The sequence below is a fragment of the Myotis daubentonii genome, chromosome 1, assembly GCF_963259705.1.
Source record: "Myotis daubentonii chromosome 1, mMyoDau2.1, whole genome shotgun sequence".
NCBI lineage: Eukaryota > Metazoa > Chordata > Mammalia > Chiroptera > Vespertilionidae > Myotis > Myotis daubentonii.
Genome location: NC_081840.1, coordinates 97,198,125 through 97,206,982, shown reverse-complemented (window position 1 = coordinate 97,206,982; position 8,858 = coordinate 97,198,125). Strand labels below are relative to the sequence as shown.

Sequence of the window (8,858 nt, the reverse complement as noted above, 5' to 3'; positions counted from 1 at the left end):
TAAGTGAAATAAGCCAGTCAATAAAGGAAAAATACCACATGATCTCACTCATTCATGGACAATAGAGACCATTATAAACTTTTGAACAATAATAGATACAGAGGCAGAGCTGCCTCAAACAGATTGTCAAACTGCAGCGGGAAGGCCGGGGAGGGTTGGGGGGCAGGAGGTAGGGGGGTAAGAGATCAACTAAAGGACTTGTATGCATGCATATAAGCATAACCAATGGACATAAGACACTGGGTGATAGGGGAGGCTAGGGGACTGTCTAGGGCGGGGGGATAAAATGGATACATATGTAATACCCTTTGTAATACTTTAAGCAATAAAAAAAAAAGAAACAAAAGAAAAATCTCAAATAACAATATAACCTTACATTTAAAGGAACTAGGAAAATAAAAACAAAGCCTAAAGTGAGGAGAAGAAAGGAAATAAGTATCAGAGCAGAAATAAATAAAATAGAGTCTTAAAAAAATAAAAAGATAAATGAAACCAAGAACTGGTTCTCAGAAAAAATAAACAAGATTGACAAAACTTTAACCAAACCCATCAAAAATAAAAATAGAGAGAGGACCAAAATAAATAAAATAAAAAATGAAAGAGGATAAGTGACAACTGACACTACAGAAATACAAAGGACTATTAAAAAATATTATGAATAACTATGTGCCAACAAATTGGACAATCTGGGAGAAATAAGTTAAATTCCTAGAAACACACAAGCTCTCAAAACTGAATCAAGAAGAAACAGAAAATCTGAAAAAGACCAATTACTACTAATGAAATTGAAGCAGTAATCAAAAGACTCCCAACAAACACCCTGGACAGGATAGCCTTATGGGTGAATTTTATCAAATATTCAAAGAAGAACTAACACTTATCCTTCTCAAGCTATTCCAAAAAATTCAACAGGAGAGAACACTCTCAACCTTATTTTATGAGGCCAGTACATTTGTACATCAAAATGACTTTTTAAATGCCTGTTGACTCCGTTTTAAAGATCCCACTTTCAAGGTTCTAACTCAACAAGTACTATTCTAATTGAGTCAGCCACACATGACATTTAAACCTCTTAGCTCACTGGCCTGCCCTCTCACTGACCTTGCATCCTCCCACTTGTGGCCAGAAAACTCAAGATAGTAAATGCAGAGTTGAGAGACCTAGGGGTGTGGGGGAAAGTTTCATATGAAAAAGTTATTATTCATTTGGCCATTTGCACTATTATGTATTTTTCTTTTGAAATATAATCTTCTGCCTTCAACGAGAGAGGATATATTATATCATACAGTGTATGCATTAGAGAAATTAAGATGACTGCTAGAAGACAGCACCACTTAAAAGCCAAATTGTTTTTAATTGGTGTGAACTTGATGAAGACCTTAGGATAGTGGGTTGGGAGATAAGCCAGTAAGGCTATTTGATATTTGATAAGACTCTCACTTGGGAGATATAAAATAGATGTTTATTGGTTTTGCTATTAACCCTAACTGTTCAGATAGTCAAAAATACACACACGCACATTGCATACTTATTTTCATTTTTCATTTCATTGCTGCTTTAAAATAAATGTTTCAGCCTTTGCATTGAGTTCATGGGGCATCAGTAGCATGCCCTTTTCTACTCTGGGCTTTTCCTGTATCTTATTGGTCCTGGAAAGAGACCAAATGCAAAGTGATCCACATTATAGGCAAGGAGAGCTGAGTGTTTAGTTTGCTCATCGTTTATATTCCCAGAATTCATCAGGGGCTCACTTTGGAAGATAAAATATGGATCAATTTAGCTACTTGTCGTTCTTACAAGCTTTATATATTTGTGTTTGGGGGGGGGTACGGGGGGGGGAATAGAAAGTAAGACCTAAAATAAGGTTGGAGATTATTTACCAGTCTCAGTGTGTTTGGCATCTTCACTAAATGTTCTGTAGCAGGAGTTAGTAAACTACAGCCCACAGGCCAAACTCAGACCCTTCCACTACCCTTTCCACCTGACCCCCAGTTTTTGTAAATAAAGTTTTATTGAAACAAAAAAAAATAAAATAAAAGGAAACATAGTTATGTGAATAACCTTTAGTTTTTTTTTAATTTATCTCATTCTATATCAACTTTGCATTTTTTCTCATTCTGAGACATACTATTGAAGACTCAAGTCATTTTTAGTTGCATCTCTATTTTTCAGCAATAAAATACACATTAAGTGCTTTTTGAAAAAGATTTAAAAAATATATTTTTATTGCTTTCAGAGAGGAAGGGAGAGGGAGAGAGAGAGAGAAGCATCAATGATATGAGAATCATTGATTGGCTGCTCCTGCACGCCCCACATGGGGGATTGAGCCTGCAACCCCGGGCATATGCCCTTGACCGGAATCAAACCTGGGACCCTTCAGTCCACAGGCTGACACTCTATACAATGAGCCAAACCAGCTAGGGCCACACTAAATGCTTTTAAATCAAAGATCTCAAATGATGGTACCACATTATAAATGCACGATTGATGTGTTTAAATCCTATTGTAACAATGCATTTGAACTTGACCATGGATGCTAAAAAAGGATAATTTCTAACATGTTAACTTGGTGCTGAGACTCTTATAAGGAGGGATTTCAAACAGAAAGGAGTTGTTTCTTTTTTCCCCTTGGGAATGAGTGAAGGAAAGATTTCTCAGAGACTCCAGCACATATATTATTGATGAAACAATTGACTTTATGTCAATTTAATGTTGCCTTTTCTTTTAACATAGTTGTACTATGTGTGCATTATAAGCTTTAGTGCAAATATTTTCAATTTTTATCTAACTTTGCTTTTGAATAAATCACAATACCAATTTATTACTTTACCACAAGAATAGAACAAGCAGGTCAGGTTTTCTTTTATGGATTAACTTTCTTTCTATAGAATAAAGTTATGTACGAAGTTGCAATTTTACATTTTAACAGATTTTAATACCATGGTTCTTCATGATTTGGGGTGTGGATATCTGATAAAAACCACGAGACCTCTCTCAGGCAAAATGTATATGTGTGCATATGTTCAAGGTTTTGCCTATTTTTAGAGTCCATGGGTCCCCTGGAGATCATCCTAGACTTAGTGGTTTGGTGGGGGAAGAACAGAGCAGATTTTTTGATATCTATTCTGCTTGTACTGCAAATGGGAGATCTATGTGGTTTAAGTCCTATTTTTTTCTTTAATTTTTCACTGTGAAATTTGCATGTGCAATACTAATTAAGATAGAATTTAATAGAACACTAAAAGAATATCAAGCCAGAAAACCTGCTTAGTTGCATCTCTAGAACAAGAAGACAGAAAGTTATGTTTGTATCATTTGCACCAATAAATCTAGTCCGGTGCATTTGGTCATTTGGAGATGGGATTTTGTACTGGTTAGGCCCACAGCTTCTGTAATCAGGAGCCTGTGTTCACACCTCAGCTGCACAATGTCTTTGGTCTGTAATGTTGAACAAGTTAAATGAGAAACATAGCATGTATACCTCTAAGCCAGTGGTTCTCAACCTTCCTAATGCCGCGACCCTTTAATACAGTTCCTCATGTTGTGGTGACCCCCAATTTCATTGTTACAAATTGAACATAATTAAAGCATAGTGATTAATCACAAAAACAATATGTAATTATATATGTGTTTTCTGATGGTCTTAGGCGACCCCTGTGAAAGGGTCGTTCGACCCTCAAAGGGGTCGCGACCCACAGGTTGAGAACCGCTGCCCTAAGCAGTTTAGAACAGCACTAGCACTTTTTAAGAACTCAATAAACAGCAAAATACCTGCCAATATTATAATATTTAGAACAATTATTTTGATTTTGGGAAGCCTTTCTGATCTCTATTTTTGTACCAATTCAGTGAAATAGACTAATCTAGAAAGAGTTTCTTAGGCTTTTCTGTGTCATCCTGATTAAGCTCTCTTCCTATAGCACAATCCCTGGTAAACATGAGCTGGGGTGGGGCGGGATGGAGACAGAGGGTTCCAACATAGAGCCATGCTGTGGCAACTTCCTAGAACATGGGCAATGCTTCCCAAGCATGTAGCTTGAAACTGTGAAGCATTCTGCATTCCTTTTCCACAATTTGTAGTTTGAATTTGAGGTCAATAGATGTAGTCCTTGGTTTTGACTCTTTGGAGAACTTAAGACTACCAAACAAACAAAAGACTTTGCAATAGCACCACCAAAGCTGTTAAAAGGAAGAGACTTCAGAACTCTAACTTTAATTTTAGAAATTATATATTTAGAAATAAATAACAATGTATTTTAGACAAATTAAATACAATTTTTAAAACTTTCCAGAGTGAAGCTTTGGAAGTGACAACATTCAGGCACTAATTTTGATAATGGATAGTATAAACAACATATGGTAGCATTTATGAAAATATATAATGATCAAATTAATTCATTAGACATTTGTATTTCTGTCATGTTCTTGCATAGGTGTTTCCTTATTCTGCAGGATCAATTGTTCTTTGGTGACACACCATGTAGCAGATGGAAAACATTAACTACTATTTTCCATACTTGTCAAAAAAGTTTTGTAATCATTAATTACTTACACATATTCTATTAAGTCACAGAAAAGAAAATATTAATAATAAAGTGAGCCCTGGTCGGTTTGGCTCAGTGGATAAAGCCTGTGGACTGCAGGGTCCCAGGTTCGATTCCGGTCAAGGGCATGTACCTTGGTTGTGGGCACATCCCCAGACGGGGGTGTGCAGGAGGCAGCTGATCGATGTTTCTCTCTCATCAATGTTTCTAACTCTCTATCCCTCTCCCTTCTTCTCTGTAAAAAATAAATAATATATATTTAAAAAAATAATAAAGCCAACCATTGGTGTTAAATGAAAAATAAGCTTTAAAATGAAAATAAATATGAATCAGATCTTGAGCTGAGTAACAATTTTAAATTAAAAGCCATCAATAATAATAAAAGAGTAATATGCTAATTAAACCGGCCGTCCTTCCAGATGACTTTCCGTATGAAGCTGGGGCTGCGAGGGAAGCCTGGGTCCCGGGTGCCAGAGGGAAGCCAGTGATGGCAAGCGGGGGAAGGAAGGCCTGCTCTTGCAAGAATTTTGTGCATTGAGCCTCTAGTAGAGAAATAAAATGATAGGGTTTTGATTTTGCTTTCTTAAATCTTTATGCAACAATTCTATATATTTTTAGCATCTAAAAAGCACAAGCTATATCTTATACTTCACAAGTCATCTCTGAGAGCTGGTAAAAATTTGTCAACACAAATTTGTTAATTAATCAATAAAGAATATTTTGAGGCTATTGGTCTGATTTTATCATTGGAACTAAGTCAGCCAAGACCTCCACTTAAAAAACAATCTTTCTTGTTGAGAGTATTACAGATGTCCCCCCCACTCTCTTTTTCTCCCCATTGTCTCCTACACCTAGATCCCGCCCTGTCCCAGGCCTTCACCACCCTAATGTCTTTGACCATGGGTAATGCAAATATGCACATAAATTCTTTGGTTAATCTCTTCCCTCTGAGATTTGTCAGTCTGTTCCATGTTTCCATGTCTCTGGTTCTATTTTATTAATCAGTTTATGTTATTCATTAGATTCCTTGCTCATTTATTCTGATTTTTAGATTCAATTGTTGATAGATATGTATTTTTTGCCATTTTATTGTTCAAAATTTTTTTCATAGAATAATGCTTTATTTAACAATCTTAAAATAGGTCTTTTGGCTTTAAGTCTTGAAAAATGAGTGGTAAATCAAAGATTTGTTTCCTGTTCTATGAGTATGTGTGGTTGTATATATGCACCTATAGATGCTTTTGCTTGTTATAGTCATTTTAGCCCCACTTTATTTAATATATAAAGTCTTATTATTCTAACAATGCTAAAATCTGAATTAAACATTCCCTGAGTCTAACAACCTCTTCTCCCAAACCTGCCTGCCCCCCTCCCTCCTCTAAGTCTGCTCCTCAGCCTCCATTAATGCTAGGTCTTCAGAGACAACCAGCATCCACATTGAGAATCTAGAAATGAATGTTAGACCTTAAGTCCCTGTGACTAATGTATCCTCTAGCTGAAGAGTTTCTCTGGGAGCTGTATAGATGTGGGAGGTCTTGGCAGTTACTCTTCAGAGTTGTGCACTTTGAATTGTAGATACCTCTTCTTGAAGCTCAGGTGTTGTGATGTTGCTATCTTCTGGAACCACAGAGGCATGAAGCTGGAGACCTTGGCTCTCAGGGAAGTCAGTCAATATAAGCTTATTGTTCTCTTCTTTGTCTTCCATCTTACTTGCCTTGTCAGATTCTGAAAAAACCTGAGGGATCATAGAGGTGAAGGAAGTACAAAGATCTGGGTTCAGATTGTCGGTGTTTTCCTTTTCTCTGTCCTCAGAAGTTCTTACTGGCTTCTGTGGTGGCTGTGGATCAAGAGAAACCTCAAATGTGGCCCTGGAACTAAGACTTGGGTCCCAGCCTCCAAGGAGTCCCTAGGGCTGGTGGGTGAACCATGTTCAGAGGCTGTAGGACTGGAGGGTATGTTCCCTGAGGAGATCCTAGAACTGGGAGTAGCTTTGGGTGGAGGAGGCCTAATAAAAGGGTGCTGAGGTCCTCTAGACAGGGGCTCTTTGTTTTGGTTGTTCAGACCCTTCACTTGAGGTTCGGGTTCAGAGGACAACTTCTGGGAGAGATGCAGGCTGTTCTGAAGGAATTAGGGCTCTGCCTGGGGATGGAGCTGGGGAACCAGGGAAAACTTCCTCCTGGAACTCGCCACCCTCAGTGGGGTGGGTAGTAGAGGGCTGGGCTTGGGTAAGGCCATTGCAGGCTGGTAGAGGCTCTTCCCTCAGAGGAGTTTGCTTCAGCCTCTTTGTCTATTTCCTTTTCTTTCAATGGCTCTTCTTTAATCTCAGAGTTATCTTCTTCCTGAGCTGGATCTTGTAGAGGGCCGCCTGGGAGGCACCTAGGCATTTTCTTATAATTATTGTCAGCTGAACTCAGAGCATAGGCAGAGCCATGCCCTGGGAACATGCTTCCCCAATAAGGCTGGACATGTTAATCAGGCAGGGGCGGAACTAGATATGTAAATCTAGGCCTTTAAAATAAACCTGCTGTGTGGCTCAGCCCGCTTTTTGCCGCCTCTCCATCAGAGAGGATGGCGCCCACCTGGCCCCAGCTTAAAACCTATTTCTGCATCTTGGTCTTTCTTTAATTTCTTAATCCCCAGCTCCTCCACTCAGCAAATGGACTGTTTCCTTTTCCATGCGGGACATGGAAAAGAGAGAAACAGGGTTCCAGAGCTGGGAAGAGAAGTCCTCATAATTTTGGGCTGTAAAAACCAGTGGGGATTGTGGCTGAGTGACATAGAGGCCGCTGGAGTCCCAGGTGTTTCTCTTAAAAAGCTCATGCACGAACGTACAAGGTCCCACTTCCTCTAAGCTCCAGTGTCAAGTGGTGGCTTTGGGGGGATCCAGGGACATATGGGGAAGAACTGGACTGTCTGGCATCAGGGCAGGAACTTGGGGGCGTCTTTCTCCCAGACAGGGGTGCTCACAAAGGTCATTCTTCCTGTGCAAAGACCTCCCCCATTGCAGAGCTGGCAGCCATATCTGAGTTTCCATCAGCATGGCTCACACTGTTTGCTCTGCCTGGTGATTCCCTGAGACCCCTCCTCATCCAATTTGCAGCGCCACCCAAGCTGCTTGTAGCAGTTTTTTCATATGAATGGCCTGTCCTGGCTCAGGCTTCAGATTTTCCTAAAATCTCTTAAAGAAGCAGCAGCTGGATTTAGCCTGACCCAAACCTATCAATAAAAGGCCTAAGACCCATCACTAGCAGCAGCTTTCCAAGGTTCACAGCTTGGCCTCTCCTGCACATTTCCAAGCCCAACAGAAATAGCAGCCATCTGAAAATCACTCTGTAGCTCATAACGGGTGGTCCAGGCAGGGCACAGGCAGTGGTTGACTTTGCACCTCCCAGGAGGTCCTAGAGACAGTGAACCTGGTGGATAGCTTCAGACCATGATATATTACAACTATACCACATCCATGAGCAACACTCAAGGGCGGACTTGGTGAGCACCGAAGCCCCACTGAAGCAAGTCCCGCTCCATAAGGGCGTCTCCTGTACAGGAGCTCTTTCACTGTAGTCACAGCTGGTCCTCACAGCCAATTGGCCTGGAGGTCAATTCCTCCCAGTGATGCCAACAGCAATCAAGGCTCAACTACAACTGGACAGTGTACACAGACCACACAGGGGTGTGCCTAGAGGGCCCAGCTCAGATGACTGGATGGCTCTTAGTGAGAGCTTCAAGGGATTTAATGAAACTTTCAAGGATCTTAATGAGAATGTCAAAGACATGAAAAAGGACCAGTTAGAAATTAAGTGTACACTAACTGAAATAAAGAATAATTTATAGGGATTCAACAGTAGAGTAGAGAATTCTGAAAATAAAATCAACCATTTGAAATATGAGGAATCAAAATCACCCAATCAGAAGAGAAAAAAAAGAATAAAAAAATATGAAGATAGTGTAAGGAGCCTCTGGGACAACTTTAAGTTTAGCAACATTCACATTATGGGGGTGCCAGAAGCAGAAGTGAGAGAGCAAGATATTAAAAATCTATTTGAAGAAATAATGACTGAAAACTTTCCCTACCTGGTGAAGTTCAGGAAACACAGAGAGTCCCAAACAAGAGGAACCCAAAGAGGCCCACACCAAGACACATCATAATTAAAATGCCAAGGATTAAAGACAAAGAGAGAATCTTAAAAGCAGCAAGAGAAAAGCAGTTATAACCTACAAGAAAGGGCCTATACAACTGTCAGCTGATTTCTCAACAGAAACTTTTCAGGCTAGATGGGAGTGTCAAGAAATATTCAAAGCAATGATCTACAACCA

At 39.6% G+C, this 8,858-nt stretch overlaps 1 pseudogene; it reads right to left on the bottom strand.

Annotated features, from left to right (window-relative positions):
- Positions 1-5,764: 5,764 nt before the first annotated feature.
- On the bottom strand, positions 5,765-8,069 carry LOC132230727 (bridging integrator 2-like; annotated as a pseudogene).
- Positions 8,070-8,858: the final 789 nt, after the last annotated feature.